Genomic DNA, 16,381 nt, shown 5'->3' with positions numbered 1-16,381 from the left:
TGTGAGGCTTTATAGACTCTTGTAATGGACGATCTGTGAGGCTTTATAGCCTCTTGTAATGGATGATCTGCCTTACTTTGTACACCTGTGGACTTCATAGAGCAGATTTTGCAGATCACAGTGTGTGGCACATTCGGTTGTGCTGGAGGACGCACACCTATTAGATGAGTAGCTGGGAAGATGTGTAGAGAAGCCTGGACAGCACACCGGCCGAGGGGGGTGGTCCAGCGTCTTTATCTACAGCTGCTCCCTTGACTAGGAATGCCAAGAAGCACTCCCTCTAACCCCCTGTTTCTATTGCTCATGACTTTTGGAACTTAACTTGAGAAACACATTGTCCAACATTAGCCTCAGCTGAAAGGCATGCTTTCTTTCGTTGGACACTTGGAAATACTTTGTTTTTCTGTTTTGGTGTGATTCTGGATCGAGAGAAAGATGGGTACTTCCTTCATTTTAGAAGTCAGTTTTTAAAACTAAAAGAGAGGAAAAGAAAGAAAACTTCCTCTAAAATTCTTCTTGGGAGGAGAGTTTTCATTAACTGAAGAGTTTTTAAAAAACATTGTAAGTGTTTTCCAATCATTATGTGTTCTCATGATCACTGGACTGTTTTATCTAAAGCCATTGCTTTAACTTTTGAAATAACAACATGTTATGACCAAACTGCCTAGGAAGAAGAGGACTTACGGGTTGAAGCAGATGTTAATAAATTATTGAGGATATTTCTCCTTGTTTCATGTCTTGCCTCTGTTTAAAAATTACTGCCTGCTATTTCCTTGTTGTGCCTTTTTATAATTTGTAAGGCCACAGTGGACGTCTAATAGATGATTAAGTCAGTACTGAATGCCTGTGAATTTCCTATGTGACTTGTAACATTTTAGATGTGACATAAGGTGGAGATTAGAGTTTTGAGCCAATAAGATGGTAGTGAGGACCCAGAATGACTGGGGGTCTTGATTGTGTCGGGGACCAGTCCTGTGGGCATAAGTGAGAAGCCGCTCAAAGACTGTGGGGGAGTCAGCTTCTGTTGCTAGAATTTCACACTCACATCTTTTCAGATGTGGAACAGTATTTTAATTATTTTATGTTTAACATACTTTATTTTTACAGTGCTTTCAGGTTTACAGAAAGCACCGAGTTCCCGCGAACATAGGGAACTCACTTGGGTAAATACCAAGGAGTGTGATTGCTGGATCATATGGTGAGGGCATGTTGAGGTTTGTAACAAACTTGCCACACTGTTTTCCAGGGTGGCCATGCTGTCTGCACCCCCGTCAGCAACGTGTGAGAGTTCCTGTTGCTCTACATCCTCACCAGCATTTGGTGTTGTCCGTTTTTGGGTGGTTTTTTTTGGATTTTATCCACGCTAATGGGTGTGTAGTGGTAGCTCATTATTGCTTTTATTTGAAGTCCCCTAGTGACATATTATACTGAGTATCTTTTCACGTACTTACTTGACATCTGTGAGTCTCCTTTGGTGAAGGTCTTCTATTTTTCCCTTGCATTGTTTTCTTATTTTGGAATTTTAACTGCTCTTTGTGTATTTTTGTAAGTCTTTTGCAGACATGTGTTTTGCAGATATCCTCTTCCTGTCAGGGGCTTATCTTTTCATTCTATTAACAGTGTCTTTTGCAGAATATAAGTTTTCTATTTTGGTAAAGTCCAACTTATCAATTATTTTTTCATGGATCATTGCCTTCGGTGTTGTATCTAGAAAGTCATCACTAAACCCAAGTTCACCTAGATTTTCTCCTGTACTACCTTCTAGAAGTTTTATAGTTTGCATTCGCCATTTAGGCCTATAATCCATTATGAGTTAATTTTTGTGAAGGGTGTGAGGTCTGTGTCTAGATTCGTTTTTTGGCACTTGGACGTCCTCTTGCTCCAGCACCATTTGTTGAGAAGATTATCCTTATACCACTGAAATGTCTTTGCTCCTTTGTCAAAGATCAGTTAATTATATTTGTGTGGGTCTATTTATGGCTCTGAAACAGTGTTAAGACTTAAAAATGTTCAGTAATTGGCTGTGGATGGGGCGATGACTGGGAATAGAATTAATAGAGACCAGAAATAAGGTCTAAAAGCAAAGAAATGAGAGTTTAGATGTTGTACAGGAAGATACGGAAAAGACGCAGGTTCTCGGCCAAGTCTTTCTGGGAACACCCAGGGGAGCCTTGACAGCTGTCAGAGCTGGTCTCACTCGGGGGCTGCTTCCCCGTCTCCGTGACCCAGGTCTTTGCCGTGGACCTTCACCCTCAGTCTCAGCCAGAAGGAAGCATCTCTCCCTGTGCTCGAGGCCGCCCGTGGGCCCTATTGCTGCCCCTTTGAACAGCGGTGCTGAAAGACGTTCTGGGAGACGAGAGCTTGAAATAACATCTGTTTCCGACAAGACACTCGGAGCGTTCACGAGCCTGGGAGAAAGGCTCCCTGGGACTTGGGAGATATTTGAAAAGAAAACTTGGGTATTGGGAAGAATTCAAGATAACATAATTTTAATTACTAAGAAGTGTATTTTAAATGCTCTTCTGTGGATGGAAAGTGTAAGACAGGTATTATTGGTGGGAACATCTCTAATCCTTCGTTGCATTTATTTCTGCTTTATTTATTTTTGGCAGCATATTTTATGAAACTTTTTCTTCCTTTCACTTTTCATCCCTTCCTCTTGTCCAAGTGCCTGGGAAAGACAGCCGAGCCAGCCTCTAGCCGGTGTCCCCACGGCCCTCTCCTCCAGGGACACGGTTTCTGCCGGTGTCCCCACGGCCCTCTCCTCCAGGGACACGGCTTCTGTGGCTGAACACCCCACTTTGTGGGCGGGCTTTGTGCCTGGCCCTCAGAACAGCAGAAGGAGGGCAGGAAGCGGGTGGAGGATGCTGGGGGTTGCCTGGTGCTGGGAGTGTCTGTGCTGGCGTCGGTGGGGGGATGAAGGTTGGTTACATGGGGTGTCCAGGCCCCAGTGACACAGAAGGTGTGGCAGGGAGGGAAGACGAGCCGGTCCGTGGGGCCTTGCGGTGTGAAGACGAGGTGCCCTGAGCCTGGACCCTGTGTCACAGGCCGGAGGTCACCATGAACCTGGGAGCCCGGGGCCTCGCAGGATGGAGGAGGTCCAGGAAAGGGTGGCTTGGAGCGGGGCCTGCGTGGGGTGGGGTGGGGGCAGGGGAGCACACCTTTCCCTGGGGAGTCAGCTGGCATCTGGAGCACCTGTTTTCTGCTTCAATCTTGCGGGCAGCCATCTGGGCTGAGGTCAGGCGTCCGGCGTGTGTGCCATGTGACAGAGCGGCTTTTCTCTTCACTGCCGACCTGGGTCTGGCCTTGCTGACCTCTGTGGAGGTCACACTCTGTCCCCCACTTGGTCCCGACAGCCGGAGGGCTCTTCTCTTGCAGGTACTGCAGGCTCTCAGCCTGTGGGATGGCAGGAGGCCCTCTGCGTACACTGGGCCCAAACGTGGCCTTAGTAGGTAACGTGGTACCAGGCGCGCTGTTGGCTGGGGCTTGGCTGGTGACCTGCTCTGTTTGAACACTTCTGCCAAAACGTGTCTTCAGATTTCCTCCCTTGAAAAAGGAAGGGCTTCTGGGGAATGTTTGGCCATCAGGGCCACCAGCGGGATGAGGCGAAGCTCCGGGCAGCGTGGTGTCCGGAACCGTCCGGAACCGTCCGGAACCCAGGGCCCGTCGTCACGGGGACCGCTCTCCACTCAGCTACTGCTTCTCACGGCTGCACATTTAAATACGGTTATCGTGGGACTTAACACCCAGATTATGAAATGGGCACGACACACTTCAGTAAGACCTGCCCTCCTTAGAGTTCCGTCCAGCATCCTATTCGCGTCCTGCTGGGAGACGTACACTTCGTCCTTCACTGCACGGCGGTGGGCACAGAGCCTCCTGACCAGGGCGTGGGGATCCCGCCAGCAGCCGGGACGAGGCGCTCAGAGACAGAGGGAAGCTTCCCTTTGCTCTTTGTGTCTTGGCGGAAGATGGAAAGTCCCGCACAGGTGTGGGCGTCTTCTTGAAGGAGGCGCGGTACGCCAAGGGTCTGGCTTGACTGAGGAAAGAAAACGCAAACAGAACCGTTTGAGCCAGCTGCAAACATCTGAAACTAAACTCCCCCAAACAGTGTGAAACCATCACGGCAGCTGCAGGAAACTGCCCCGGGCCTGGGACCAGCCCCCCTGCCTGGTTCTCCTTCGAGGACGCTCAGCTCTGCCAGTTCAGCGGCTCCTCAGATGCCCCCTCCGGGTGTCCCCACCCCTGGGGGTGGACGGCCTTTCTTCTTTGCGTCACTCATCTGTGAGGTCAGATCCTCCCTGAGCATGAGATTTCCCGGATTTCAAGGCTCTCACAGCTGCCCAGCGCTAAGTCGGGCTGTCCACATCTGTTGGCCACACAGCCGAGGCAGCCGGTCCTCCAGGCCCTAGACCGGGCTCCTCCCCGGCCGGCCTGCTTGGGGTCGGGGTGTTGTCTTCCTGACGTTTCTTTCCTCAGCTGTCCGACGGGCAGAGCCGTGTGCAGACGGAGGAGACGTGGAGACTGGGCTTACGTGGGTCTGTTGCCGTCAGGAGGGCCTACCACGTGCTCCCTTAGAAAATGAAGGTATAGCGCAAGGTTCTTAGTCTCAAATAAGTCAAGTTTATGGTCTACGTCGGCAGCTCGCAAACCCTCTGGTCTAAGACTCCCTTTATGCTCCTAGAACTTGCTGAGGCCCCCAAAGGGCTTTTTAAACATGGTTTATATTCATCAGTATTTATGCTTAGTATCAAAACTGGGAACTTTTTAATACACGCTCCCTTAGGTGTCATCATGAGTCCCTTGTGAGCCTGAGAAGACAAAGGGCACCTCAGTATTTACAGAAATAGTTCTGACCTCGTGGGCCTCCTGGGAAGGGGTCCTGGGGCCGTGCTCTGAGGACCACCCGTCCGAGTGCCGACGAGACAGGCGCCTCAGAGCAAAGAGGGAAGCCCCAGGTCTAGAGCCATCCAGGACGGCTGAGAAATAAAGGGACAAACGAGGCGCCGTGGAGATTCGACAACAGCGTGAACCCCTTGCTGGTGGACCGATGGGCAAGTGTCACTGCAGAGGGGGGGACAGAAGTTTTGTGGTCAGGCCTCTCCAGCCCGAGACCCATCTTGGATGCAGATAGCACGAGGACTTACATCCCTAATCGGAACACTTTGCTGCCCAGCCCCAGACGTCGACCTCCAGGTGATGCAGATTCTTCTCCAAAAGCAAGTGTGGAAGTTCACTCTGTGTGGGGCATGAAGCATCCTTTCTGAAGGTTTCCTTAGAAGAAAGACCCCCCCCCAAGAAGGTGAACTCACGCCGCTCTGTCCTTGGAGACACTCGTGGGTTTCAAATGGCTGTTTGCCCATTGAAATCTGCCCACATTTCATCAAAGAAAAGTCTTAAGGCCGAGGTTCGGTCGGGGCACTTATCGTGCGCGAGGTCTCTGTGCTCCCAGTTCCAGGGTTTGCCGGAACTTGGACTCATGACCTTCTCTCTTTCCCTCCCACCCCGATCATGGCTGATGGTTCTGGTTTCCTTTGGGATGGGTATTTCGGGTCCAGTGATTAGATGGAGAGGACCTGGAGAATATCAGAATTCCTCGCTGTGGGCAGTCCCGGGGGAAACACTTACCCGCGGGACCGGCCTCGCTAAGATCCCCAGTGGCTGATGGAGGTGAGGGCGTCGCTGTCCGGCAGCCATCCCAGCAGTGGTGCCTGGAGCCCTGTTCCTTTCCAGGAGCGTCTTGCTTCCCCTCAGACCTGGGTCAGGTACGGGCGCCTTCAGGTGGGGCGTTGACCGAAGGCTGGACAAAGGTGAGGCTGTGACGGCACGGTGCCTCCCGTGATGGGTTGGTTCCTGCGTGTCCTGGGAGCTGAGCCAGGGCTGGGATGTTGCCCCCGGGAGACCCGCCGTGGTCACGGCTGACCCACTGCATCAGGCTTTTCTCTGTTTGGGGCTCCGGAGCATCGACTCAGGGTTGGAGACCTGGCTTGTGTCCTGCTTCTACCATAACTGTTGTGAGGCCTTAGGAAAGTCACTTAATTTTCCACCCTGACTCGCAAGAGTTGGCCTGTCATTTCTTCCCGGTTATGAGGGTTAAAGATCTTCCAGTACAGGGCCTCCCATCCTGAAGTAAGATGCTTGTTTGCAGGGTCACCTCCTCTGAGCAGGCATCTCTGCTGCGCTAGTCGTCTGGGCCCTTACTTATCAATCCCGCCCCCCCGGGGAGAAAGGGATGCCACGCTCGGAGGGCGGGCACTGTGTGCCAGGACTGTGTGCACCTTGCTGAATCCAGCACTCCCAGGGGCGATGCAGATGAGCCCCGTTCTCCTCACCCTGTAGATGGAGAGACCCCCAGAACACTCGGTGAGTGAGTACTGGAGCCTGGGTTGGCATCCTTCCCGGGCCACGGTGTGTCCAGGACACCACGGTGGGCAGTGCACCAGAGGCAGTGTCGCTTGGGTCAGAATGTTGCTTTGTGTTTTCTCTTTCTCATCTCGGTTTTGTAAAGCCCTCTTTTGTTTGTCCGCTTGCAAAGAGAACGAGTTTGGAGAAATGTGGCTGCCTCTGGATACTAGCCTGAGTGGACACAGTGCTTTTTAAAATAGGTTGCAATCAGCTGCGTTAGCTTAAACCACTGGTCTTAACGTGAGACCTTCTGGACAATGGGAAATATTCTGATTTCTTTTGTAAGGCATCCAAATATAAAATCATCCTGCTTTTCTTACCTTCCTTTTGTCATGTCTCCTGACTCTACAGAACTTAAAGGGGAAAACAGGTAACATTTCTAGGGCACATTTTCGGTGCAATGACGTGTTGACCCCTCGCCGACTGCCCACAGCTCTGTGAGTGAGAAAAGGACGTGGCAGCTGTCTGTTGTCCTGGAGAGAGAGGGGTGCTGTGCTAGGACTGACCCAGGTCTCGGGGTCCTTGAGCAGCGGCAGGAGAGGCTCCCGCGGTGGAGGCCTTGGTGAGACTCGCTGAGGCCAATGCGGTGAGGGTGGGGCCAAGTCAGGGGTCCAGGGAGCACCCTGGAGAATTAGGGTCCATGCGGAGGAAAGAGCGGAATGAAAGGGACCCGGATTCAGGTTTTCAAGAGTGATGTCGGTGAGACTGTCACTGATAAAACAATCTAGAAGATGCAGAGAGAGGTTAGGATGGAAGCGGGTGTGGTTTGGGCCATTCTCTGTCAGGGGCTCTGAGGTCCTTCTGGGGTGGGTGGTCCTCGCTGGGGCTCACGGCGCTGGGTCGCTTCTCTCCCCTGTCTGGGACTCGGGTTCAGGCTGGAAACGGTTACTTAGGTCTGTTGCTACAGGAATAAACATGGGAAGAAAGCAATTAGAATGGACACCCGGGGTCACTCTTTTCTTTCCAAAGAAACTGTATCTGTGAATTACATCCAGATCTTTATTTTTTTGGAAATATACGTTTGACTGTGGGCTTCCCGTGTTACCTGTTTATACCATTTTGGGGATGTTTCTAGACAGGATGGGTATGTGGCTTCCAAGGGCAGGGGGGCAGGGGTGCCGTGTGTGGGATGTGGTGTGTTTGCCTTGGTGTGAGTGTGAATTCTCACCCAGCTTCGCCTGACTCTGCCATCCTGAGTGAGATACAAAACTTTTCAGAGCCCGTGTTTCCTCACTGGTAAAATACACATGGTAATACGTATACCTCGGTCTGTTATTACCAGGATTAAAGGAGAATATGCATATAGCTGGGTTCCCTGCCCACCATGCCTGTAAATGTTATGGCAACAATCCTGGATTTAAAAGCTAATCTTAAAACTCTTCCTTTGGAATTAAATTATACAGTTGATCGTAAACATGTGTCACTTATGCGCAAAGCCTTAGCGCCATGAATCCCAGTTTGATATTTTACTGAAAGTGGACATGTGAGTAATTATATTCCATCAAAACTGTAAGTTTCAAGGTCTCCCCCCACCCACTCTGCCATTTCTAGAAAATCAAATTCTAAAGGGACAACTCTCTTTTTTTCCCCTTCTTTGATCATCTGTGTTGTGCAATTAAAAAGAAAACCACAGACAATTCCATGACTGATGAAGACAACATATGTAAAAATTAAGTAATCGATTCTAAGAGAGCGAGCCTGGCCTCAGACCAGGACTTCGAGGCCAGGATGGCTCAGTTTAAACCCTGTCTCTGACACTCTGTCTTTACCTTCTCTGATTCAATCACGGAACTTGCAAAATGATAACAATAATCCCACCTCACAGAATTAGAGCAAAGTGATTCAGTTATACATATTTTTTTTATACATTCTTTTCCATTATGGTGCGATCAAGCAAATTAATACCTGAAAAGCAGGTAGTCATAAGAACCCACTAAATGTTATCGAGTATCACTCTCCGATCTCTGCTGTGTGTAAAACTCCTATGCTTTCTTTTTCTTTTCAAAGAGTTTTTTGATGTGGACCATTTTTAAAGTCTTTATTGAATTCATTACAACACTGCCCCCGTTCCGTGCTTTGGCCTTTTGGCTGTACGGCATGCGGGATCCCAGCTCCCTGACCAAGGATTGAACCTGCACCCCCTGCATTGGAAGGTGAAGTCTCAACCACTGGACCACCGGGAAAGTCCCTCATATGCGTTTTATAAGTGAATCCTACTGGACAGGTTGTTTATTATTTTATATTTTTATATGTGAAGTCCTTTGTAAACCTCAGAATACTTCACAGACTTCCATTCTATGTAGCAGTTAAGCTTTTAGTATCCACCGGCTAAGCAATGTATAATCACACACAGCAGTTAGGTATCTGTATTAAAAAAAATAATGTCCACTTTATGAGCCCCAACAGCAGTCATATACATTTTAAGACAAGTAGAGCGAAGGTGCGAGTCTTCCTGTTGATTCAGTGTCCTGACGAGGTTAGTATGCATGTCCGTGTGAGGGCCTCTGGAGGTGACGGCATCCTTGGTCCACAGGGGGATGGTGGTCCCACCTGTAATTTGGTACCTCGTCATTGCTTTGTGCCGAGTTACCTGTGCATTTCAATCTGCGTTTACTAACGTTCCAGGATTTGTTATTTTCTGTCATGTGTGTCTGGTAGCCTCGGATTAAGCCCTCGTTATCCCTTGTAGGGACTAAAGACAGCCTTGAACTGGTCTTTTGTCGGCAAGCTTTGCCAGCAGGGTTTTAAAGCACAAATATGATCCTGGCACTCCTCCTTACAGGGCTTTCCGCTGCTTGTGGAAATTGCTTTACCTGCTCCAGAGCCCCCACTCTGGCTCCTGCTGCCCGGCAGCCCACCGCTTGCCGTGGACCCTCCCTCTGAAACCCTGCTTCCTTGTGGGAAGGCCAGCCCCGCATCCACCGTATTTGCTGAGCACATGTGAATGTGCCATTGACCTTATGCATGTGAAAGGCAGGGGCCGCGTACTGATAAGGGCAAGTGGCAAAATGCCAGGAGAAGCAAGATATTTGGTGGTTTAACTAGGTGTAGTTTTTGAGAGAATTCTGAAAATACTATAAGGAAATGCAAAGAAAATAGAAGATGCTGATTTTTGCCCTCTGAAGCTGACACCAGAATGCCTATTGTACCTGACAGCTACTGCTTCATAACAAATAGCCCCAGGATGTTAGCTGTGATCAGCGACAAGTGTTCATTTCTCATGCATCTGCTAATCATGGCTGGGCTCTGCTGGGAGGCTCCAGGCTGCATGTGGGTCTGGGTCTGTCCCATACATCTCTCCTCTGAGTGAGTGAGGAGTGAGGAGGATGTGAGTGAGGAGACTGGATGATGCCCTGCTCCTGGCAACACCTAAGGGCAGGAGAGTGGCCCACACGCATACAGGTGTCCAGCCCCAGCCTGCAGACACCCCACGAGCAATGTAGTTCCCACGTCTGAGCCCAATGTCACAGGACAGGGGAGACACCCTGCCAGTGTCTGGGGGAGCCGCAAAACCCCTTGTGATGGGGAGAGAAGACGGATTGGGCCAACGTGTCATCACTTATTCCTGGAAATCAGTACATAATCATCCCGAGTGAGAGAAGCTGAGGGGGTGGGGATTGAGGGCCCAGCAGAGCGCCGTCCGGATGGCCGTGAGTGTTGGATGGAGAAACGATGCGTTTCCGAGCCGTCCAGCTGGTGGCTGCCGTGGCAACTGGACTTGGCCAAGGCCTTCGAAGATAAACAAACTAGTCCACGCAGGTCCTGGCAGTGCAGCAGGGTGGCCAGAGCAACAGGATCCTGGCCAGCAGAGGACACTGAGGCAGAACACAGGGACTGCACCCAGAAAGCTGGGAAGAGAGCAGGGGGACAGATGGACTCACCTGGTCATTTCTGCAGCAGATTCCGCTGGATGTGAAAACTGCCCGTAGCTTAGATGTTCCTGCAGAGCAGACTCATGCCCACTGGACATGGGACCTGAGCAGGTTCTGCACGTTCTCATAGCAAAAACTGTCCTCACCCAATTAAGTCAGTACTTAGAGGCCCGAGAGCCTTCTTATTATTACTATTATTATCATCGTTGGAGTCCAGTCGATTTACAATGTTGTGTTAGTTTCCAGCGCACTACAGAGTGAATCAGTTATACATATACATCTATCCCTTCCAGTTCAGATTCTTTTCCCATATAGGTGATTACAGAACATCGAGTAGAGTTCTCTGTGCTCTACAGTAGGTCCTCATTGGTTATCTGTCTTATATGTAGTGGTGTGTATATGTCAATCCCAATGTCCTCATTTACCAAGAGCCTTCTTATGAACAAGGCTGGCCATACTGGTGTAACGTCAAGCTTGCTGTGTTTGTTTAGTGGGTAATGGAACACCACATCCTGTTGGACAAAAAGAAAGGAAAGACTAAGCATTTATTAAGTACTGTTCCTGGGAGCCAGCGATGGACTCGCACGTGTATTTGGTTCATCACTGAATCCGAGATACTGTCCATCTTCAGATATATCAAAAAGGAAAATAAATACATTGCCCATTAAACTGTGGTCACTATTTTCTCATATCTTAGGATCCCTATTTTATTTTTATTAAGAGAACTTTTTACGCGTCATTTAGGTGTCGATTGTCTATCAGGAACGTGTGCACAGTGAGGTGGGCTGCAGCGTGTGTGTCCCCCAGGACAGGAAGTCTTCACCACCGCCGATGCTCTCAGGCTCTCCCGGGCCAGGGTGCTCGGAGGCCACCTCCGCTTAGGTTTCCATCACTCGACGATCCTTTTACCTGGGCTAGAGTTTTGTATAACTGGAATGATGGCATCATATAAGTCCTGGTTTCTGCCTTTTTCACTCATTATAACAGTTTGTAGATTCACTCTTGTTGGTCTTATTTGTTTCCCATTTATTCTCTAGTTTATATGCACAATCGTACATTGTATGCGTATACCGCGATCTGGGCGTTTTCCAGTAAATGGCTCTTTTAGTTGTTTCCGTTTGGGGGCTGTGATGAGCAAAGCTGCTGTGTGCATTCTGCACCCATCGCTCTGTGGATGTGTGTTCTAATTACTCTTGGGTAAACACCTGGTGTAGACGTCACACTTGTGTGAGGAACGCAGGAGGGTCCGCACTGCACCACATCGTCGCCAGCCTCGGGGGCCTCTGGTGTGGGTCCTCAGGGCCCCTTCCGCAGGCCCACGGAGGCACCTCCTGTGGGTTTGCTTTGCATTTCCCTGGGGACTGGGGACGCCCGGCGGTTTTCTCACTGCTTATTGTGGAGTCACATACCTTTCATTTTGAACTGTCTGTTCAAATCTTTGCCCAATTTAAATTAGATTATTTGTCCTTTTTATTGATTCGTAGGGGTTATTGACATAACCTGAATCTTTGTCAGGTGTGTGTGTTACGAACATTTTCTCCCCGTCTGGGGCTCGCCTTTTCACTTTCTCAATAGTGTCTTTCGGTGAGTGTAAGTTCTAAAATGTATTAATAGCATCCAGGTTACCAGATTTTTCATTTTGTGGGTAGGGTTTTCTGTGTCTGCCGTAAACCCCCAGTATTCATGGGAAGCCCTTCAGAAGGAGAGCTGACCACAAAACTGACAGCTGCCATGGGCATCCTTCTGAGATGCGGCCAAGTCTGCAGACCATGTTTTTAGAATGGACACGATTTGTGATTGCTGCCTATAAAAATGCTTCAGGCTTTATTCAACCCAATTAGTCAACCCAATCATCAATTCTAAATCATCTCTCAACGTTTCCTTTGCCCGCAACGTATTCCTCAAGTGGGGACTGTCTTTGGGTGGTTTTTCTTGGACAAATTCAGTGGCTTCTTTCGACACAGCTCACCTTCCTTTGGACGCCCTCACATTAAAATTCCTTCTGTTCATTTTTTCTCTTTCAATTCTTCTTCTTTCACACATTAACTCCCCAACATTCAGTATAAGAGAAAATTATGTAGTTAAAGCCCTTCTGAATAGGAAAGAAGTCATGGTCGGTCGTACCACCCTGCACGTGCCTGATCTCGTCTGAATAGGAAAGAAAACGTAAATATTTTCATCTGACCTATGAAAGTGGGCGGTGTAATTTGAATTTTGTGAGCATTAGTTATTTTATTTTCATGCTGAATTATTTCCAGAATCCCAAACTTCATATTTATCCATTGGAGGACATCCTTTTGGAATGGTTTCAAACCTAACTTTTCATGAGATAGTTACTGTAAAACTCCAGCTTTGGTACCCTTTGCGACGCTGACCCACCAGCCAGCTGCAGGCGTCTCCACTGGCACACACACTTTCACCTGGTCCTCAGCCAGTCCTGACCAGAACTTCACAAGCGCCTTCCAACCGTCCCTCCTTCCCTCTGGCCTATTTCCACCATCGTTGTTTGGCCCTCTCCATTTTTACTTTCTCTCAAGAGTCCCTTTTTCTGTGCTCTTTCCCACCATGTGATGAGATCTCACTGACATTTTTCTAAAACGTGGTTGGGACTTGTCTTTTTGGAGTCCCGTTCCCGTGTGTCTCAGTGATGGGGTGAGTTTCCAGTGCGATGAAATGCGACTTGTTGGCCGTTCATCTCCTTTTCCAGGCGCGATTAACATCCTGCACAGAGCAGGGGCGTCTTTGCTGGAGATAATCCCGCTCCAGGAGCTTTTCCCCTCAGCCATCTCGTTTTGGCCCCAGCGGGATGGGGCAGAGCTCAGCTGTCTCAGGAGGGTGACTGTTAGACAGATGGGACAGCCCCTTAGCCTCTGTTCCCTTGGACCATCATGAATTTGTTTAAAGAAGATCCACTTCCTTCCATATGGCCCTAAAATGTAAAATGTAATTGCATTTCTCCCGTAAGAGAAACTGAATTCCCCACACGGAGCCAGGTTTACCAAATAAAATTGCATAAGTGAACGGCTCTAACTTCAGCCAGGATGTTTATATAAACAAACACGGAATCTCTTCTGACTTGGCAACGATGTCTGCCATATTTTACAACATTCTCAGCAAATTTTAAGAGGTGGTTGACTTAATCAATACTACCTTGCTTATGGTGAGCCTTCAAATATGATGTACAATCCTCAAAAGGGCCATTTCAGGAATTTTCCAGAACTATTTCTATAGATCAGTATGTTCTTGGATAGAGCATGGAAAGCATTTTGTGCCCAGATAATCACACCATAAATTCTGTTCACTAGTAAAGCTTCTGAAAAAGGGCCAAGTGCACAGGAAAGTAAGCAATGTGTCTCCAGGAGAGCTTCCTGGAGCAGGTCCCGCCATCAGCTGAGCCGCCTGCATGTGGAACTCCAGTGAGGGACGGACCAGCTACTTTGAGGGTTTCAAAAGACAGGAACCAGTTGCCTCTGAAGCCGTGTAGCCCAGCCTCCGTCCTCCTTAGGTTGCCCCCATGATCTAAAGTAACGAATCGGTCACTTCAGAAAGAAACGTGAGTCATTGTCATTTTGATTCCAAGCCAGTTTCCTAGTCACAGTTGGAGCGAAATCCTCGTTAAATTAACCCTGTAACACAGGGGGTCGGTTTGATTTATGTATCTGCCTATTTGCTGAGCAAAATCTAGAGTGCTCAGAAAAGTACAGAACTTAAAGGAAACGATCAGTATGAAATTTGTAAAAACTTGGGTGGTGCTTTTATAAGAAATGCAGTGCCATCCACTTTTTGTGTGTATTAGAGATGAACCGTGTATTAGAAAGCCCGTACCCGGGTACCCTGTTGGCGCCCAGAGCAGTGCCTGGTGCAGTGTTTGTTGAGTGCACCAGTCAGTACAGTGTGACTACTGGTGGAAACCAAGTGCCCGATCCGGAGGTTGGGCTGATTTAGAATCATGACTTTGCTATTTAAAATTCTTAACTTGCAGACGGCCCCGACCCCCCCAAAAAAGATCCACTTCTGGAAATGAAAGCCACAGGGAATTTAATGGAATTGCACGGATGCCTCGGAGAGCAGAGGGCAGCTCAGACAGCTCAGGGTCCCGGAGTGGGCTCGGGACCTGGTCCACATGCTCACAGACCACATTCCTTCCTAAAGGGGGCGGAAGCTGAGGGTGCAGGGCTGTCTCTGTAGCAGGGACCAGGGTCCTCACTGTTAGGAGCAGAACCGCATGGCGTGGCTCAAGGGCCATTTCTTCCTTCTTCTCTCGTGTTCATTAAACAATGTAGAATGACTGTGAGATTTGAACCAACCTGGGCTTCGAGATTATCCTATAAGACGTCAGTCTGGACACACAGCATTACAGCTTCCACCCTCCTCGTCCATTTTCAGGAGGCTGAGGTCAGCCAAGGAGGAAGCACTGTGAGTGTCTTCTGAGTCGGAGTGAGGGGAGAATCCCAGGCGCCCCGTCCCTTTGTGTTCTTCCAGGACGTGTGCAGGGATGCTATGCTCACACGATAGCAGCATCTGATAATACAGTCAGTAGATGAACTCATCACAGCATTAAATGTACATGTGACTATCCTCAGATTGCAAATGGAATTACTAGGGAAAGAAAATCTAGGTGGTTTTGTAACTGTTAATGCCAGGACTGTGAGTTATCTCAAAACAGATTTATTGAGTGCCTGTGATATGCCAGGCATTATTTTTTCTTTTTTAAATTTATTTGTTTTTAACCTCTTTATTGGGGTGCCAGCCATTTAAAAAAAATTATTTTCAGGCATTTTTTCAGTGCTGGAAAAATAATGAAAATGAGAGCTAACCCTTATGAAACACGGTTTCTGTGACACACTGCATGGGGAGCCTCCTTCAGTCTGGTCACCTGCGTTGTCACCTGCGTCAGGTGCCTAACTCCTAAGTACCATACCCCCATCGCCAGCCACAGCGGCACTGACACAGAAGCACACCCCTTCCCAGCTTTCGGGGGTTCCCCACCTGTGCGGTGTCACATCTACAGTTATAACCTCCCTGTAAACTGTAGTTAGTTCGTTTCAAAGCAGGCTAAAACGTAATTTGTGGAAAATTACTTTCTAAGCAGGAAATTGCTCTAAAGATTTTATTTAAAATATATTCGTCCAATATGTTGTCTGTTTTCTTTTCCCTTTTACGGGGAAATATGAAAACAAAAGAATCTTTAGATCCCAAAAGACAGCTCAGGTGAGGGAGAGCCTGTTCTGAGACAGCCCTGTCCGAGGGTGAGAGGTCTTGCGGTGGGCTGTTTGTTCGCGCTGGCTCTGATTCGGTGCAGAGGCCAAGCCAGAGAAACCCCACTCCAAGGGCGGAAACTGGAAACAAGCGCCCACATTTGGAATTCTTTTTTTTTTTTTTGCTGTACGCGGGCCTCCCACTGTTGTGGCCTCTCCTGTTGCGGAGCACAGGCTCCGGACGTGCAGGCTCAGCGGCCATGGCTCACGGGCCCAGCCGCTCCGTGGCATGTGGGATCTTCGCGGACCGGGGCACAAACCTGCGTCCCCTGCATCGGCAGGCGGACTCCCAACCACTGCGCCACCAGGGAAGCCCCTGGAATTCTTTAACACGGGTGAGGAGGAGGTTTAGTTCGCTGCTGTGAATTTTTAATGCCATGTATTTGGGCTGGAAGGATGCAGAACAGGAACATTTGGAATATTCTGTGCCCAATGTTTTCTGGATTATATTTTGAAGCTCTTGTGAATCTCTAGTGAGGGATAAAGTGGTCTTCACCTTCATTTGACTCAAATTCATTACCATCTGAGGATCGCTGAGTAGCGTGGACTCGTTTATATGGTTCTAAGGCATTCTCGGTCTCTTTGGGGCAGAAGGTGGATCTAAGTAAGCTCATGTCCAAATGCAAAAAAGAAACTGAATTTATTAACATAAAAAGACATAAGGCTTTATACATGGAAATACCCGGCCCTGGAAGTTTTTTAAGTGATCGCTTAGTTTTCGTGTGGATGAGTTTCAGCGCTAAGCCCTGGACACAGCTTTAAAAAAAAAAGCCCCTCGTCTTCTTCTTGACTAATTTCCAGAAACGCAGGCTGTTTCGGAAATACTGCAGCTGGGATTTCCAGACT

General features: G+C 48.7%; 1 protein-coding gene across 5 annotated transcripts in view; it reads left to right on the top strand.

The window, feature by feature from the left end:
- SMOC2 (SPARC related modular calcium binding 2) overlaps nucleotides 1-16,381 on the top strand; it is a 155,441-nt gene that overhangs the window by 87,868 nt on the left and 51,192 nt on the right. The window lies entirely within an intron of this gene.

The sequence above is a fragment of the Orcinus orca genome, chromosome 12, assembly GCF_937001465.1.
Source record: "Orcinus orca chromosome 12, mOrcOrc1.1, whole genome shotgun sequence".
Lineage (NCBI taxonomy): Eukaryota > Metazoa > Chordata > Mammalia > Artiodactyla > Delphinidae > Orcinus > Orcinus orca.
This window is presented reverse-complemented; position numbering and strand designations above follow the sequence as displayed.